The sequence below is a fragment of the Canis aureus genome, chromosome 13 (genome assembly GCF_053574225.1).
Source record: "Canis aureus isolate CA01 chromosome 13, VMU_Caureus_v.1.0, whole genome shotgun sequence".
Classification (NCBI taxonomy): Eukaryota; Metazoa; Chordata; class Mammalia; order Carnivora; family Canidae; genus Canis; species Canis aureus.
Genome location: NC_135623.1, coordinates 30,754,414 through 30,775,305, shown reverse-complemented (window position 1 = coordinate 30,775,305; position 20,892 = coordinate 30,754,414). Strand labels below are relative to the sequence as shown.

Here is a 20,892-nt window from a genome sequence, read left to right as displayed (position 1 = left end):
ACGTGGGACTCAACCCCAGGTCTCCATGGTCACACCCTGGGCTGAAGGTGGCGCTAAACTACTGAGCCACCCGGGCTGCCCTCTAGTTTTTACTTCTATTATAAAATTATACAACTTCTTTAACATCTGAAATGGCATGACTCTGAGAACTGAAACAACTTTAAGGTTATAACCTGTAGACATATCAAACTCATATCTAGAAATCAACTCATCATTCCTCACTACAAGTTGTTTTTCCTTCTTGGTTTCTATGGGACTTCTGCCCATGTCCACTGGGCCAGTCGTTACACATGGAATTGTCCTTGACATTGCTGTCTCCTCCACTTCTTAAATTTAAAGATTCTCCAATGTCTGTCTATTCTAATGTGAATATCTCCTGAATCTTTTATTCTCAGTCTATCCATACTGACAGCACCTTGCACCAATCTGCTAACTACTGTCTCCATTTCTAATCTTGATTCTGTTCACTCTTTTCTTCACATTGCATAAAGAGTGATATTTCTAACATGGCTGTCTGAGTGGACTCTTCCTTTGCTCAATTCAGTGGATCTTAGTTGCTTTTATGATACAGTCTAAAGTTACCAGGCAAATACAACAGGCCAGCTGCCTGTGCATTCAATTTTCCTTTATTGCATTACCAAGTACCCCTGGTTTCTATTGGCTTACTGTGATGTCAGGATATGGATTCCATCTAAGTTCCAAGAATTCAGCAGGGGGCTTGGGTGAGCCCAGTCAGTCCATTCCAGTACCTAGCTTTCATGTGAACCATATTGACCAACTGAAGTGAAACTGAGGATTTTTCTGGAAATAGGACTCACCTTCCTTTTTTGTTTCTGTTCTGGATGTAAAGAGGAAGTGAACAGGTCTGGGAGGTATTGATAGTCTTTGAGATGACCAGTGCAAATGTTGGGGTGCCAAGAATGAAATCTTGGTGAGGAATTGGACCTGGGAAAAGAAAAAAAATAAGCTGAGTTCTAATCTAATTGTTTGCACAGTCATCTCAGGACCTAGAGAGGTTTTCCTGTTACTTGGTACTGAAAGCATCTGCTGAAAACATCTGAACTTCTACTTCTCCTGCTTCAATTTAATCTCTATGATGGAATTGTACAGAATTTCTTTTGGGTCATTCTTTCTCTTATCTCTGGGTCATTGCACTTACAGCTTCTCCATATTAAGCAGTTTTCTCTCTTTTCTGTTCACCTCTGAAAAACTTGGCTAATTTCCAAATATCTTTTAGGTCTGAGTTTTGATTTCAGAAAGCCTTCCTCCAGTTTCAGGTTTGGTACCACTCTTGTGTTTTCCTCTTTTACAGCACTCATAATATTGGTTCCTGTAATTGTCTACTTGTCTGTACCTTCAGTAAACTATAAGCTTTGCCATGATAGGGACCATGTCCACATTGTTAATTACTACATCTTTGGTCCTCAGTTCAGTGTATGGTGCATGATAACAATTGGTTCATTCATTTACTCAGTAAACATTTATAAAACACCTTGTATGAACCTGAGACATCTCTAAGACCTGGATATAAAATAGAATATATTACAGAGAGAACCCTCCTCTTGTGGAGTTCATATTCTAGAGGGTAGGCAGGGAGAGTACACCACTAAAACACTACATATAGAATAGGTTGGAATGTAGTACTGCTCTGAAGATGAACAAATCAGGGGAAAAGCAGAGTAAATGAGTGAATAAACTTGAAGTTGGGCTTTTGTTTTATGTTGACAACGTTATAAAATTCAAGAAACTTAATTTTTTCTGGCCATTTAAACTGTTCCTAGCAATTTTTTTTATAGAGGATGATTTGCTATGAAATAAGTGACCAGCAGTTGAAAGATCATTGTTTAATCATCACCTAGAAACACCTTAAACCTCCCCTCACTCTACATTTTTAGTGCAATAATTTTAACAAGTAATGTTTCTAAGAATCTGTTAACCACCTGCTTAGCCTTTTTTCATTGTGTTGGAATCATTCAGATTATTATTATAGGTTATGATAACCTAAAATAATAAAACCTAGAGAAAACTTATGAATATTTAAATTCCTCAATCATATCTTTGTGCAAGTTGTCAGTTTAAAATTGTCTTTAAAATGATTGCTCAAAGTCAATTTTTCGTTTTCTTTCCAAAATCATGAATTATAAATTATAGTATAGAAGTACCTATGAGATAAGATTTAATAAGGAGTTCATAACATCTTTGAAGTGGTTTTAAATTACCTTAATTTCAGCTTTTGAGTCCTGATACATTTTTTTGAAACTAGATACAAATACTATAATAAAGGAAAGAGATTTTTGTTATTTTTATGAGTACTAATGGACTTTTTAAAAAAGATTCCAAAAAATTTCATTTCTTGTTTAAATTATAGTTGTTTGGAAATACAAGTTTCTAACCTGGCAGTAACATTTTGCTTCTCCTATATGTGTTTCTTTTGAAATTTATGTATATATTTATGGATTTCTAGTTTCCTTTAGAAAGTCCACTTTTCTTTATAATATTAACACAAAAATCTAACCTACTACATTTTCTTTTGTCATTTTACATAAAAAATGGTAGAAAAAGATGTACTTATTTAATCAGTACATAGTTAGACTGCTTCTTATGTGCCAAGCACTGTGTTCATTATTCTCAATTATTTGAATCACAATAAATCTTTATTGAAAAATATCAACTAGAGTTCCATCAAAGTATATCATTGAAATAAAAATCTCTTGGGTTTTTGGAAATCTTTCTGTATAACTAAGGTGAATTCTGTAGCTCAGAGGCCTTAAAGGTTAGGGAGGAAAAAGATATTTCTTCTATTAGGGAGGAAAAAGATATTTCTTCTAAAGGGTAAATACAAATAAACTGGAGACCCCATCCCAAAGTATCTACACTTAACAGGATTTGTTTGCTAAAGTATTTAGTCAGTTGGTGACATGTGAGAAGCATGGTGCTAAGCTGACATTTCACATTCTTCTATTTTCAGCTGTGAACAGTGAAGCTTTCAGGTATCTCCGTTGTTTTTACATTGTAATCTCAGGTTAGAATAAAACCCATGTGTCTAGAATGTCCTGCTTTCTCAGTACACCTTTTCTGGTGTACTGAGTTCCAAGTACACCACTGGAATGCATAGGGCTCAGTTCCACTCAGTGGATAATGGCAGTAAGTGTTTGGTAGCCAGCCTCCAAGATGACACCCAATGATTCCCACCTCTTTGTATTCACATCTTTGTGTAGCCCTCTGCTATACTGTACCAGGGTTGTCTGTGTGATCAATAGAAGTTAGTGGAAGTGATGCATGTCACTTCCAAAATAAGGTATAAACGACTGAAGCTTCTGTTTTGAGAGCTCTCTTTCTCTTGTGCCACTTGCTTTAGGGAAAGTCATGATGTTGTGTGAACAGCCTTATGGAGAGGACTATATGGTAAAACAAATTGAAGCCTCCATCAGAAGTCACATGCGTGAACTTAGAAGTGAGTTCTCAGCCTCTAGAACTGCAGCCCTGGCTGACTTCACTGCAGTCATAGGAGATGCTGAACCACCTACCTAAGCCCTACCCTAATAGCTGACCCTCATAAACTATTAAGATAATACATGTTTTTAACTTGTTACTAATTTGAGGAGTATTTTGTTACATAGTAATAGAGAACTTAAACACCTTTAAATTATTAAATTTTGTCTTTTGGTTTCATAAACTAGGTCGGGAGTTCAGTACAATGAATTTTCGATAACTGAAAACTATTCTTGGAGTGAAGTCAGGAAAACTTACAGACTTGTTGCTTTTCCATGATGCAGAAAATACTTGTCACCTTATATTTTCAGTCTTCCTTTCTCTTAATTTTATGGACATATCTTCAAAGAAGAGAGGGAAGAAGAGAGTAAATGAAGAATTGGAAGGAGCATAGTGAGTGCTAGATATTTTTCAGGCTTGTGCTAGATAACCCATTTACTCTTGTCCACAGTGTCATTAAGCTTGCCAACCCCGTTTTTACTTAGAGAAGTTAGATATCATGTAGCTAAAACATTTCACAACTTCAAAAGAATTAAACTGGACTACTTTCTTACACCATACACAAAAATGAACTCAACATGTATTAAAGACCTAAATGCAAGACCTGAAACCATATAAATCCTAGAAGAGAGGACAAACAGTAATTTCTCTGACATTGGTCAGAGCAGTATTTTTCTAGATTTGTTTCCTGAGGCAAGGGAAACAAAAGAAAAATTGTTGGAACTCCCTCAAAATAATAAGCTTCTGCAGAGTGAAGGAAACAATTCATAAAACTAAGAGGCAACATGGAATGGGAGAAGACATTTGCAAATGACATATCCAATAAAGGGTTAGTATCCAAAATATATAAAGAACTTATAAAGCTCAACATCCAAAAAAACCCAAATAAACCAATTAAAAAATGGACAGAAGATAAAAGCCATTTCTCAAAAGAAGATATACACATGGTCAATAGACACATGAAAAGATATTTATCATTACTTACCATCAGGGAAATGTAAATTAAAACTACAATAAGCTATCATCCAACACCTATCTGGATGGCTAAACTCAACAACACAAGAATCAACAAGCGTTGGCTTGGAGAAAAGTGCTGGATGTGGAGAAAAGGAAACACTTGTGGACTGTTGGTGGGAATGCAAACTTGTGCACCCACTGTGGAGAACAGTATGGAGGTTCCTCACAAAATAAAAAAACAGAACTACCCCATGATCTAGCCATTACACTACTGAGAATTTACCCAAAGAATACAAAAACACTAATTCAAAGGGATACATGCACCCCTATGTATATAGCAGCATTATTTGTAATAGCCAAATTATGAGTGTACATCAATTAATGAATAAAGAAGAAATGGTGTATGTTTACAGTAGAATATTATTCATCCATAAAAAGAGTGAAATCTTGCCATTTGCAATGACATGGATGGAGCTAGAGAGCATAGTGCTAAGTGAAATAAGTCAGTCAGAGAAAGACAAATGCCATATGATTTCACTCACTTGGGGAATTTAAGACACAAAACAAATGAGCAAAGGGAAAGAGAGAGAGACATACCAAGAAACAGACTCTTCATTATAAAGAACAAACAGATGGTTACCAGAGGAGGGTGGGTGAAATATATAATGGGGATTAAGGAAAGCACTTGTGATGAGCACCAGGTGATGTATGGAAGTGTTGAATCACTTTATTGTACACCTGAAACTAATATAATACTGTATGATAGCTAATTGGAAGTAAAATAATAACTGAAAAAAATGTTCACAACCAGAATTCAAATATGAATATGCTAAACTCCAATGACTGATTTTACATTATACTAAAGTACCAAATGCAAACATAAAAAACTTAAGTCCATAATGTAAGGATGCTATTTTTTTCCAGTTCAGTTGGAACCTCTGTTACAATGTTTGGGGAGTCTATTCTAAAGGGAGAAAAATATCTACATTGACAGATTTGTTGTAAGGATAAAGTGAGAAAGCAAGTGCAAACAAAGCTTTCGCAACTGCAAAGAAACATGAAATATAAGACCTGATATGATTTTTATAAGTCTTGGGATGGATGGTCAATATATATTTGTTCATAGACAAAACAAAATGAGTTTTAATACACTTTGGCTTCCTAGTCCATACATTTCTACAACAGCATGGATTTCTATCATGTTTCCGATATACACTTATCTCTGGCATATAAAATCTATTTTTGAAAGATTTCTTTCTATATAAAATTTATGAGAGAAAAATAATCTTTAAGATACAGTATGAGAATATTAGCTGAACTGTACGTTGTCTGAAATACATGTATGTAGGTGAAACAGTTTTAAATTACTGAAAATATATTTATTAATGTCAATTTTGATTACTTTATCATACCAAGTTGATTTAGATGTGCATGTATATCATTTTTGACTGCTTGATATTACTGAGGCATTACCGATATGCATTTCTGTGAATGGTTTGCTTCAATTAATACCAAGATAGATTCGCCACTGTTCCTTTCAACTGAATGTATTGTTGGTGGCATGTTTGTACTTTAGTCCCGTTGCTTTACCAATGCCAATTCTGAAAGCAGTCATACCTACTGACAAAGTTTAGTAACTTATGTTTCTAACTAATTAAGTGAACAACTGAATAATTTTACATGCAACACATTGGCGTCTTATAAGGAAATGAAGAGCCAAGTGAATACTCTGGGAATGGAGGTTTGGCTGGCCCTCAGTGCTCACTTCTGTAATTTTGATGAGTTATAGATTAGATTTCAGTATCTTTATATATTCTAGAAATAGTTAAAAAAATTATTTTGGCAATCGTTTTGAGTTCCATGACATAAAAGACCAGGAATGTATTTTGTATTATTTTTTTCACATAATGAGTTGAGACTAGAGCATGAACAGTTGGCTTGCTGAGGTTTCTAACATGGGATTCAGGGCAGTGTTCACACTTGTGGTCATTCAAAGAATGGCAAAGGGTGGTAGAAAGGAAACTGTACAGAGGTAAGATTGTGTTGGTCACATGTTTGTTAGACCCTTAGTACATAAATGAAGAACCAACAAATAATTGTTATATTTATAAATGAATTAATGAAACTGGAGAGGCATTGTGTGTCAGTCATTTGGGTTATGACAAAGCTTTTGAATTTTATCCTGACAGAATGGGGGAACCACTGAAGGATCTTAAAATTTTGGATCATAGAAAGATTATTTGATGGCAAAAAAAGGATTAAACTGAAGGCAATAAGACTAACTAGATGGAGGATCCAGGCAAGAGATGCTGGTTTGTTAATAAGAATGGTTAGAATGTGATGCAATTCTGAACATATTAATTAGAAAGGCATTTGACTCCAACTAATAGAAAACCCAGCTTAGAGTGATAAATGTCTAGTTAATTTTTTTTTTTCACAAACAGATACTTGGAAGTAGATGGTGGCCAATGTTGGTTCAGGAACTCAGTGATGTAAGGACTGGTGTTTTTGTGATTCTTTGGGAAATTTCATGCTTGTTTCCTTTTGAATACAAAAAAAAAAAAAAAGAAAGAAAGAAAGAAAAAAAAAGATTCAGGATAATGGCTGAAAGGAGCAGAGATGTGCTAGGTACATTTGTTCTGTTTTATCATGAAGGGGAAAGCTTTCCCAGAAACTTCTTCAGCCAACTTTCTTTTAAGTCTTTAATCCAGAGACAGATCCCATAGCCGTTCTGGCTTCAAGGGAGATTGGGAAATCTGGGGAAAATATCCTCATGATTGATTATCATGATCCATCATTGGGGTGCTATATAGTTTCCCTAAAACATCATGATTCTGTGAGAAGGAGAAGGGGAGAATGGATACTGGCAAGAGAATTACCAGCATCTTCCGCAGTTAGCTATTTTGACTCAAGTGGCACAGTGGAATAGGTTGCTGTGGCTCTCTGTGCTTGGGTGTAAATGTGCTGCTTCATTGACTGATTCATGTCCATGATTGTTTATGATAGCTCTGATTAGTGAGTATGTAACCTAAAGGAATGGGCAAATTCAATTAAAAAATAAAGCTTCTCAAGCAATTTAATTTTCCTTATCTTCTATTTTAATTTATAGCAGCCACACACAAAAATACTACAGCCACCAAAGCATCTCTCTCTTTAGCCAGGCTGCGGTAGAGCTTTTTTGTTCCATGGTGATAAAATGTATGATTTTCATTTCAATTAGAAGAAATTGAAATATCGACGTTAGAACTAGAATGCCAAAGGATACCACACCACACTGACTTGCATTTACATTTTTTGAGTATCTAGATGTTTTATGATTTTAAACTTTTTTCATCAAGGCAGTTGATTTTTCGTGTAGCGGTAGTTCCTCCATAGGAGTAAAATCATATGATTATGCAGCCTTGCACAATGTGCTTCAAGTCCGGCGGCAGTTAACTGCCAAAAGGACATTAACTCCAGGGAGCCTTCATCAGGCTTGAAGAGCTTTGACATCTGGCACGTTAATCAGGGATTTTTGTAAAGTCAGTGAAAACGAAATATCTCCCCTGTATTCCTAATTTGTTTAAGAAAGTTAAATACCATGGACCTTAAATGTTATCAGTTTAGCAATTGAATAACAGTAATCAAGGTCTTTGTCTATTGAAGTGAAGGTATTTTTCTATTTCCCTAACATGTATAGAAAAGCCCTTGTTTCCTGTGCAATAAATACTACTTAATTTATCTTTAAGGGAAAATTGAATGTCTTAAGCAGTTTTGTTGTGTGGTAATTTTTTGGATGGAAGCTACAAAATATGCACCTAAAATACATAATCAGAAAAAAGAAAAGTTAACTATCTTATCCAGCTGAATTAAATTTATGCCATATTTTCTACTATTATGTTTTCTATTTTCATATTTTATATTTATATATCATATATTTTTACTGTTATGTGCTATAAATGAATACTAAGATGTAAATAAATATGTCCTATTCTATACTGTTTTTACATGTTAAATTATAGGCTAGATGAAAATTTCCCACTTGTCTGGAAAATGAACAAAACAATTAACAATGTAATTCTTAGATTCTTTGAATTTTAGATTACAGCCATGGTTTGAGGGATCAACTCCTTTAACCTCCTTTTTTTGAGACAAGGAAATACAAAACCCACATCATTAAATTGCCTATTTAAGATCTCACAGCTCAGTAGGGACAGTCAGTAGTTTGATCATAGGTTACTAATAATATTCAGCATTTTCTAATGATTCCAAATTCATTTTCCCAAATATCTAGATAGAGTCATTGCTCAAGCCAGGAAGTGTTTCAATTGTAACTTAACATCAGATTGATGAGATTGGTCTACTATGGACCAAAGAGCCCCTTAGGCAGTTACTCTTTGGACCTCAATTTACAGAAGGATGGAATCTGTGGAAGGATGAGAGATAGTTGACTGGAAATCATTAGAGTTTTGCTTCATTCATTCACTAACCTAATAGATACGTAGAGACTATTTGTCAAGTGTCATGTACTATTTAAAGCACTGGAGCTATAACAGTATACAGGCAGATAAAATTCTTGTTCCATAAACCTGCTTCCTTACCTGTAAAATAGAGTTAACACTATGCACAATGCATATTAGGTACTCAATAAATGCTATATTCCTTTACTCTCATCATTATTAGGGTTAGATCGACATTGAGGAATATAAATTCAGTGTCTGAAATGGGCCTGAATAAACCTCCTATCTAAGGAATCTCTATCCAGAATCTAATTCTGTTAGAGATACAGAGTAAGAACTTACTAAAAGTTGGTAAGAGAGCAATATCTTGATATTTTGTCCTCTAGATAGGGACATCATTGAGTCTGCACTAGGCTTTCTACCATGTTATGAGTAGACCAATGAATCCCATGGACACTAGCCCTTTGTCTATGTTTTTTGCCATTTGTCTAATGATTAGAAGTAATCATGTGTGGGACAAAATGTTGATGCATTAGACATTTAGTAAGGTCGCAGATGGTTCTGATAAAAGCATGATGAGTAAGGAAAGCAAATTCAAAAGCAGAATGAATGTTTATTTCCATGAGGATGTTTTACTGCCTTTTTCATGATGGAAGAGATCCAATGTAGTAATCTGGTCTGCATTGTCTAGATGGCTGATTTCACTGAAGCTTGATAACATGCTGAGGGACTGGAATTAGTCACCACTTCTGAAAAGCTGGAGGACAGTGGTAATAGGAAGATCAGTCTTCATGAACAGCATTATGCTCATACATAACCTATGCCTATGCCACCATGGCCACCCATCTTGTTTATGAGCCCACTGAACAAGCACTAGGTTGCTAAGAAGAAGGCTCGCCTACATTCAGAGTAGATGAACATATGCATCCGATTGTTAATGGTCTAGTCTACTTCACTGTGAGAGGTTTTGTTGAGTTTTCTTCCCTAATGTTCTTAGTCACAAGTCTTTATCCTTGCTTCTTACAAGCCGCTGATCATTAACCAAGTATTCAGTAGCCACAGACCAATAATTGGTACAGGTCCTTATTTTAGGCTCTCTATCTTTGCAGGCAAAGTGATGATGAGATATATGGCTAATATCTGCTGCTGAAAGGATTTCCTTTAGTCCCTGACCTTCAGAGTCTTTTAGAATATGGTTAAAATAGCCCACTTTTGAATCTGTGTCTTTGTTACTGTTAAACTATTAGGATATTAGACTATCCCATCTATGTCATATGGTTTTGATTATATTTACTTTCATACAAGTTTTAATGGCTAATAATATGTACTTCCTCTCAGCATTTTTCTTTAAAAATATAATTGCTGATCCTCACATATTTCTTTTTCTATGTGATTTTTATGTTAATTTAGGAGACAATATAGGTTTATTGTAGAACCCATCAGTTACTTAAGGCTTATTTTAAGACTTTTAATAAAATTTAATAAGACTTTTTAATAAAATTGATATATATATATATATATATATATATATATATATATATATATATATATCCTGATTTTGAAGGCCTTCCATAATATCAGGACCTCACTCAAACTATTTAGCTTTGCCTTAATGATCAAATTTCTTTCCTTAGAGTTACCCCAACAGCCATTTAGATGAATAACAGCAATAAAATATTGGGGACTTACTGTGTGCTGGTTGCCATATAGTGAATTGGTGAAAAAAATGCTCCACTTCTTAGTAGAGGAAATGTGTTAATTTACAAATAACAATGGCACAAGCTAGTCTTTCATAAATACTCCATAATAAAGATGTGAATGAGGTATAAATCCAGCCTGCCCATCCTCTTTCTACCACTTTGCTAATTTTTACTTTTTCAAAGCCCAGATCAAAATCATCTTCTGTGTGATGTCTTCTCTCATGGTGATAATTCATAGTGACCTCTTTATTCCACTATTAATATTAACCACATCACTAACATTTATTGAGTTTCCACTTTGTATTAGATATTGCATTATGTGCTTTAAAAAGTTTACTCCTCAAGTTTTATAAAGAAGGTTGTATTATGACCACTCTTATTTATTGATGAGGAAGCAAAGGCTCCAATAATTTCCTTCCTCCAAAATCATGCATTAAATAACTGATGGAATTAGATTTTGATCTAGATTTCTTTGTCTTCAATTTTCAAAATTTTTCCATCATATTTCCTCTTCATTAGGATTAGCACTAATCTATATGCCATATTATCTTAGTTTCTCTTTGAACCATGTATATTATTTCATTTCCTCAATGCCCATTTGACACTAAAATTCTGTCAATGTGTTAGCTGCATTTATTCAGCATCATAAACAATTTTTCTACATATTTAACAAATTTTGTGGCTCATGTCTTCCTTACAAGAAAATCTCCCCTTTTGCCTTGAGAATTTTTCAACCACATACCTTTGCAGTTTATCACTAGGTGATCCTATAGAGTAGTGAGTTTATAAAGTGATTTATAGATGTTGTAGTTTAAAATGTAGTGAAAATCACATTTTAACTGGCTATATATGACACTTAGTTTTGTCTAAAATATTCATCTTCTTTATTGTTGATTCATTGTCTATTAACTGCCCATTTTACTATCTCTCCGCTATCCCAGGGATTCTATGGTAAATAAGAAGGGTGTAGATGAGGGCACACGGGCCGGAAACCCACTGTATCTTTTAGTATTCCTGGAGAATGTGACTCCTACACTGAGATCTGATGGATGAGCATTAGCTAGACAAAATAGGGGGAGAGCATTTTAAACAAATGGGAAAAGTACATGTAAAAGCCTGAGATTAGGAAGAGCATGGAGGATTGCTGAAGCAGAGAATATATGTGTAGGTATGGCTGGGACTTGAGACTGTGTGATAGGTAATGGAGAGAGAAAAGAGCTGAGCCTAATGTCTGGCAAGGGTTGTACAGCTTTTGGAAAGTTTGAACCGGCTGGAAGTCAGTGAACAATAGCTAGGAGACTTCAAAGTGGAGTGCGATACTCAGGACTGGGTTGTGAAATTCTTCTAGTTGCACTTTAGAGGAGACGTTGGGTTGGGGAAAGTGATAAAATTACAAGCAGATTTCTCAGTTCAGTGAACAAACAGAAAGATCCTGTGGTGGAACTGGCAGGACTTTGTGACTGAGCGAATGCAGAGATTCAGGAGTACAGCCAGCTAAAAACAGTGGACCAGCCATGTGGAATCTGAAGCTATGGTATTTTGAAGAAAATACTAAGGAATAATAAATGCAAAGATGATTATAATTATAGGAGTTGTTTCCTGATAAGTTGTATAGTACAAATGAAATATTTTATAAACAGAATTTTAAAATAATTTTTAAGCACATCTAATGTTAAAGTGGCCTTCAGATATGATCAACATTAAAGGCTGATTGTAGATTGTTGAAGCCACAATTTACTCTATTCTTGGCTTATTTATAAACAATATTTACTTAGCTAAAGATTTTCAGGAAAACAGCAGTCTTCCATGATGCACAGTGGGTTTGGCTAGCTCAAACCTAATTAACTGCTTATATTAATCCTTACTTGACAATGTAAAATGCGTTGTAATATTTTTAAATGCATGTATTTTATTTCAATTGTCTGTTCTTGCTGCCATAATATATTAGTACTGCTCAGAAATCCCTTTATCTTACTTATTATTAATTTCCTTACTGCTACCAAACCTTGAATCTTTCCAAATTGTTGCATTAACACCTTTTTTCTCTCAGATTCTTCTGTTATCCCTGTAGGTGAAGTGCACAAGATGAAAATTAAACTAAAATTAGACATAATCAAAACATGATTTCATCATAACTCGGTACATATTCTCTAATGAATGGAAATCTTTTGTCTTGTTATACACTAATGTGTCAAGAATGAAAGTAAATTACACAGAAAAACTGCCAATAAAGAAAAAAATGAAATGAATAAACTAATTGTAATGAGAGGACAAGTGATTGATCTGTGAATATTTCTTTGTTGTTTAATTGCAGTGCACTCTTGTGGTATCAATATTACTCAGCTATTTAATCCAAGTTACTGTTATTTGAAGTAATTTTTATTCCAGGACATAATAGAAGGCAAACACCAGTGGTACAGTAACACTAATTAAAATTTTTGTATCTAAATATTAGTGGGTTAAATTTGTTTTTGATGTTTTATTTATATCCTACCTTCACTCAAGAGTCTCAAGAGTATTTGGATATTTCATTTTATAAGACATTTTCATATTCTTTATCTTTTTTAAACTTCCCAATAGTTATTTTAGAAGGTCATTTTTATTCTCATTTTATATAAAAGAAAATTGAGACTTTGTGAGATTCAGTGACTTTTTGACAAAACCAAACTTGTAAATATCAAAGTTGGCCTTCAAACTTAGATATTCTGACTCTAAAACCTATCCTTTTTCCTGTATCATCATCATCATGCTAAAAAGATAACAATGACGAGTTGTAGTGGCTCATTTCCAATTCCACTAACATCCATCGAATGCTAATTAAGTGCTGAATGCCAATTATGTGCAGCATTGATCAAGGTTCTGAGGCTAACAGCAGGATCTCTTCTTAGATATGAATAACTTCAATACATCATAGGATATACTACTTCATTTACATTTTTGTTGAGTTAGTATATTTTTCAGTAAAGAATTTTCTCTTATCATTATGTTCATGAAAGCAAAAGAAAAGTCATCCACTTTTCTTCACACTTCCTGTGTGAAGAATCCAATTTCAATCCAGATTGTTTTCATTAGATACTGGTGATGGGATAGGGGATGATAGTCTCTACTGGTAACTAGCCTGGGAACACAGGTGTTCTTGCTTGTTTGTTTCAGTTTTGGTCCTAAACAGTCCAGTGAGTCCCAAACCCATTAAAACCCATGTACAACCATCTGCCATTTGTCTGATGTTACATAGCTTTACTCAGCTAGACAAACAACATAGTATGCTTAGTTGCCATATATCCCGGGAAATAGTGGAGTATTCCAAGTACTACATTTAACGTTACCTCTCTTTAAGAGAAGAGGAAATAACTTTTTGAGTGGTGTGAGAGCTCATCTCTGAGAAGCTTTTTATAAATAAGGAGAAACAAATACATTTTTCTCACTGGCTTCTTATAGAATTTGGGGAACATCTTTTCAACTAGGAATGGGACTTACTGTTTTGTCCTCCAAAAGTAGTCTTAAAAGTAATAATGATCTTAGAACTACTTTTTTTTTAATTAGAGATCAACATTAAAAATTCTAAATTTCTTCCTGTTATTCAAGCTTGAGTCTCAGGTGAGTTTAGATAAATTTTCAATTACAGAAAATAATTTATTAGGGATTTATTAGGGATGGAATGATTGCCAGTACAGCAAACAATGCTCTCAGTTTTTAGCAAGTTGATTATTAGGTTAATAGACTTTAGGTAGAAATCCTCAGAGATAAATGGTCAAATACAAATTATAATGCTCTGAATGAAATTAATGTGAGCATTTTAATGCGCTTGAAATTTTTATTCATAGCAGTTTTGTTTTTTTGGATTACTTCTGCTCATAGCCAGAGAGAGAAAAAAATGTGCTTGTTGATCTCTGGCCCTTAGTTCTTAGTTATTGCTTCTTGCTGCTGAGATTCTGCTAGAACCCATTTACAGCTTTTTTTTTTAAAAATTGAAATATATTCGACATATAATATGTAAATTTAAAGTTTACCACATGTTGATTTGATATATTTATATATTGTGATATGTTTGCCATTATAGAGGTTAGCCTCTGTCATGTTATATAATTATCATTTCTGTTTTGTGGTGAAATAATTAAGATCTAGTCTCTTAGCAAGTGTGATTATTATAATACAATGTTGTTTTCTCTATTCATTATGCCATGCATTAGATCCCCAGGACTTATTTATGGGCCACTTGCAAGTTTGTACCCTTAAACATCTCTTCTTAAACAACATCTGTTTAAAAAATACTAAAAACTTTTCTTTCTATATGATCATGAGGTCTATGAAGCATAAATAGGCTGCTAGAAACTACCATACAAATTCTGAAATAGTGAATGAAGGCAGGGAACTCCTCCTTTATTCCTGAGCAGATTCTCTGTGGTTTATAAGAAATTTTAAAAGAATTTAGTCTTGGTAAGAACACTATATTTACTCTAGATACCAATAATGCCCTGTATTAGGCCGGTGGAAGATTTGGAAGTAACAGTGAGTAGGGAAAAAGTCATCTTGTGCTGTAGATGGTAGCTGAGTAGACTGCCTGAGTTTTGTTCCTAAAGGGCTGTGTTTGAAGGAATATTAATAGATGAATCTTAATCATCTTTATTACTTTTGTGAAAAAAATTTCCACAAAAATAAAGTGACTATGATGCAAATTTACTAGTGCAATTTTGTTATGAATTTTGTACAGTTCTGTAAAGCTATAGAACTTTGAGGCCTCAGCATCCCCTGACATCATGGAGGCATTTCAGAAAAACAGCTGAAAAATTTTTCTATTCTATTTATGTGTCATCTAATGCCTAGGTACAGGGGAGGAAAACTAAAGATTTATGTAGATTAACAAAATTTTTATTTTGTAAATATTTTATTTATTTATTCATGAGAGACACACAGAGAGAGAAGCAGAGACACAGGCAGAGGGAGAAGCAGGCTCCCTGTGCGGAGCCCGATGTGGGACTAGATCCTGGGTCTCCAGGATCATGCCCTGAACTGAAGGAAGATGCTCAACCCCTGAGCCACTCAGAGATCCCCTAGATTAACAAAATTTTTAGTGGAAATGTGATATTAAAGCATATGAAAGATATATTGAGGAAAAGTTTCTGTTCCACTATTCCTTGAGTCTGATGAGAAGATAACTTTGTTATCTTCACATTTTGAAATAGATAATAGAAATTTATAATGCTTATCATTGGACCAAAAATTGATTTTGAATACAAGTTGTTATTATCCTTATGGTAAGAAAAAGAATATCATTTGAATTGATTATGCTTTTGCTTTACAAAACATGGTGTCTCAATGCAACTGTTTTATCATTGATCATTTGAAGCTGCAAAGTATAGCTACAACAATGAAAAAAAAAGATGTTTACCAAATGAACAAAATTTATGATTATCAAATACTCTAATATACCTAAAGCTGATTTAAATGCTTTGCAGTGAGCAATGCATGGATTTTAGAATTCATAGTCTCTGCTTTTGAATCATCTGAAGAAAAGGATTTGTAACTTTGGAGATCATGGAATTCAGTGTGGATTGTCCCCTCCCCTATATGTTAGAGACCTGCATTAACACTTCTGGGAAGCTTGAGTAAAAGCTAGGGGCTTCCCATGTTTTTTGATAGTGACCAACATGATCAAGTACACACACACACACACACACACACTACAGGCATCTCTTATTGCTGAAATTTAGCCCATTTCTGTAAACTTGTTTAATAAAAAAGTTTAATTATAGGACAATCCTTAATGTCTAGCATTTAAAAAAAAATACAGTGATTTTGCAGCCCATACAAAAGTCCTCTCAAATTTTGCCAGATGTTATTAAAACAAATAACTCAAATGAATATATAAAAATCTATTAGGAGTTTATGTATAATATAAAGCACTTATAAATCCAATTAAGTGATAATGTAACACTTAATGAACTCATTTGTAGGCATTGAGTTTTTGGAGAAGAACTCAATGATACTATGCAGTATTAGATACAAATTACATTATTGTTTTTCACTGCAAGGGACCTGTAATGTAATATGATGCAAACAATTAATGACATGATATTTTAAATATTCATAATGAAACCAAATACTTTTGGCAAAATAAAAAAATTTAAAACTTTCAAAATGGGCAGCCCGGGTGGCTCAGTGGTTTAGCGCCTGCCTTCAGCCCAGGGCTTGATGCTAGAGTTCTAGGATTGAGCCCCACGTCGGGCTCCGTGCATGAAGCCTACTTCTCCCTCTGCCTGTGTCTCTGCCTCTCTCTCTCTCTCTGTGTCTCCCATGAATAAATAAATAAAATCTTTTAAAACAATAAATAATAAAAACTTTCAAAATGGTGACTACTTATCAGTTGAAGGGAGGTAGGATTTGGTGGTGAGAGGTGGAGACAGATACGGTAGTCATTGCTGTTTGAGGGATGGGCAAGAGTTGAGCCAGTGAAGGAGCAAGTAAAAGAATAAATGCCCAAGTTCTATTGTGACCAAATTCAAAGATGTGGTGGACAGTCTTTTCTTTTGGGATCCCAAGATTCTTTAAGGAAATGACTATTCATTATTTATCATCTGAAGCTTTAGACAAAGAAATGAAATGAAAAGCAAAAAAGTCTTTTTGAGACCCTTTGCCAGCTTAAACTGGGCCTGGGAAACCAAAATTTTCTTTTGTAATTGCATTTTTAAAAATAAGTTTTCTGCTTATGTCATGCTCATTCTCACTGCAATTTAAATGACTATTTTTATACTATTTTATTTTTCCTTTAAGATTTGATGTCAAGTATTCCTGGATCTTTAGATCGACAGTGAAAATTAAGTTGACTGTGTCTCAATAATAAGCATGCAAATTTGCTTTGTAGTGTAATCACTTTATCAAAGGTTTACTGCAATCCATTGGGAAAAATTGTTTCTTCCTCACTATCCGTGGAAAACACTTCATCCATGATCCTCAAATTATTATATAGATTTGCACATTTTTCTTAGGTCATTTGATCCGTCCTGTATTTATGGAAACCCAGCTCTTTCACCAAACCAATTCCTTTCTCCATTTCCTCCTTCCTCAGATTTTTAAATATGTACAACATATTTTGTAGTATGAATGTGATACTTGATGACATTATATGCTAATTGTGGCCATTAGTCCATCACACTAAATATTCCCTAGTTACTGCAAAAATGATTAAATTTTACTCTGGTAATGTGGTAAAACTTTCTAGAATTGAACTTTTTCTATCATTTTTGTTTCTTTTCATATTCATGTCCAGGTTTACAGCCTTTATGTGCTTTCCTCTTCTCTATAGTTTATAACTTCCAACTTCCTACATGAGCCATTCTAGGTCTCTGAATTCAATTACCTTATTCACCACATTTAACCATTTTTTAGGACATTTTTAAGTTCATAGTAAGGAGTGGTTTGTAACCATAATAGAGAATACATTTAAATGACAGAACTGTGAAATATGTTCCTGTTTGAAGGAAATCCAAACTATGATGACAAGATGATCTTACATTTTCTTCTCAGACTCCCAGGTAACTAAAATATTTTTGTTAGCATACACATATGGATTTATTATAATGCCTTTTAGATTTGGACATGGAATTTTAAATACACATAATTGCTCTCTATTGAAGCACATGTTCAGATAGAGAAACTTCAGCTAGGGAGAATGTGGCTAACTGGATTATTGTTCCAACTCTTCAGTAGAGGGATGATGCATCCACACCTTTTACTATGTGATTCTGCAGTGCCCCTCCACTGTAGGAAGACTGTCCTGGATCCCTTGGCCCTGGGTTCAGTAAGTGCCTTGCCATGGCCAGATATTAGCTGATATAATGCAAATAGAGACATGAAAAGCATATGTGTGATTGTGTATCCTTTCGTGTGCCTCAACTACTGCCATGGGAAGAATATGCTGGGCCAGCACTCTGGTCCCAGAAGGAAGATGACAGATAATGGAGCAGAGCCAGCCTGAGTCAGGTTGACCATAGATCCATCGACCCCCATCCTTTTCAGTGAATGAGCCCAGTTGAGACTAGCAGAGGCATTCAGTGAAGCCTAGACTTAGACACACTAGCTACCCACCCACCAATTTATGAGCTACATAAAATCTTACTATATGCTACCAAGTTTTCATTTTCGCTTTTTTTTTAAAAGCAAAATTATTGTGGCCATGATGAACTGATACAGAGAATACTTATATAAATAACTGAAATATAAGTTTCTCAAAATAATGCTCTTACATGCTAACAACATTATCAAATACTATGAACTCTGATTTTATCCTATAATTATACTATTCTATTTTCACTTTTCTCTCTCTTTTTTGTTTCTACTTCATTATTTAAAAAATGATGGCTATACGGCACCAGAGGGGCTCAGCCAGTTAAGCATCCAACTCTTGATTTCAGCTCAGATCGTGATCTCAAAGTTGTGAGATTGAGCCCCACATTGGGCTCAGTGGGGAGTCTGCTTGGGATTCTCTCCATCTCTCTCTGCCCCTCTCCCACTTGTGCTTTCTGTCTCTCGGGTAAATAAATACATCTTTTTTAAAAAAAGATGATTATAATCAACTGGAATAAATTATAAGGCAACTAATGGCTCTCCATCCAAAATACTTTTACCATTTTATTGTTTCAGTTCTGGACTCTTTCTGTATACCTCATGAAATCTCATGTTCTGACCTTAAGGCTTACATACTCAATGTAGAGCTCCTGTTATTGTCAAGCAAGCGCACAGATTGGCAAGGCCAAGCCCAAGGCCTGACTGATTGAGCTGGTGAGGATACAATGAGCCATTGATAGATTCAGACAGTTTGTTACTTATATAGACAATGAAAAGAATTTTAAGTCAAAGGTGCCAGTTCCCTGCTATTTTTGTTCCACACATAAAAAGGATGATATTGAAATGAAAAGGACTGGAGTTTTACAATGAGATCTGTTGGACATGCCGTTGACTGAGGAACCAAGTACAGAATGTAGCTAAGTAGATTTATATTCTGACGCTATGCTGAGGGGGATGGGCTAGAAATTCCTACAACTCATCAGACCTTAGGGACTATGAAAGACTGTTTCATGACAGCCTCTCAGAGGAAAAAAAAAAAAAAAAAAAGAGTGAGTAGGACAGGGCCTTGGGACAGCTCCGTACAGGCTGCCCATCCTCTCCTGTTCCAAGAGAATTGTAAGGCATCCTGCCAAGACTCAGATAAGATGTGATTCAAACCTCTGCCTGTATGGATATGTGCAAGGAAACTAGGGCGCCATGGGAGAGTTATTATCTATAGTTAACACGCTATCTGTTTTTGTTGCAGTAAAAGGTGTAAGATCACAGACTTTATGAAGTACAACATGTCTCTAATTGTCTATACAAAAGTAGTTTTGACCTACATTATTTGTTATCTCAGTGGCTGCCCAATACGTATATTAGCATCTTTCTTATAAGTGCACTAATACTTATTTTCTTCTCAGTGATTAGTATTACGCAGACCCTGGTGATTAAATGGTTGCTTAAACCTCTTCTGGAAAGAAGAGTAATTTTCTGCTTGAAATCTGAGTTAAATATGGAATTAGATTGCTCAGTGCTATGGGGTTTCTTGTTTAAGGCCAATAACTCTTGTCCAGAAGCAATTGTTCAGAGATTTTAGCGTTTAATCATTTCATTTGATATTATTATTTCATCATTACTATGCTAGAGGAAAGATAATTAAGTAAATAATAGTTTGGAGTTTGCATTTCAAATAGTGTTTTTGGATGAGAGTTGTTCATGACCAAACTTTTCAGAATGAAATATTACACTAGGACAGTGAAAATACTCTGTGTAATACAATAATGATAGATATATGCCATTATACATTTGTCCAGTCCCTGAAATTCTGCAAAATCAAGAATGAACCCTAAGGCAAACTATGAAATTGGGTAATATGATGTATCAGTATAGGTTCACCAGCTGTAGCAAATGTGCCCCTGTAGTAGTGGATGTTGATGGTGGAGAACCTATGCACGTGCAGAAGTACATAGGAAATCTCTATACCTTCCTCTTGATTTTGCTATAAACCTAAAACTTCTCTTAAAAAATAAAGTCTCGGGTGCCTGAGTGGCTCAGTTGGTTAAGCTTCTTCTGCCTTTGGCTCAGATCCTGATATCAGGATTCTGGGATCAAGCCCCATCTCAAGCTTCCTACTCAGTGAGGAGCCTGCTTCTCCCTCTCCCTCTGCCTCCTGCTGGTGCTTGCTCTCTCTCTCTTTCACAAATAAATAAAATCTTTAAAAATGATAAATTTTAAAAAATTTAACTTAAGTCTTTAAA

General features: G+C 34.7%; 1 long non-coding RNA gene across 1 annotated transcript; it reads left to right on the top strand.

Moving 5' to 3' along the window:
* The first annotated feature begins 728 nt into the window (after positions 1 to 728).
* On the top strand, positions 729 to 3,596 carry LOC144281604 (uncharacterized). Its single transcript, XR_013350042.1, has 2 exons — positions 729 to 931; positions 3,359 to 3,596. It is a non-coding gene; the product is annotated as an uncharacterized LOC144281604 (long non-coding RNA).
* The last annotated feature ends 17,296 nt before the right edge of the window (positions 3,597 to 20,892 follow it).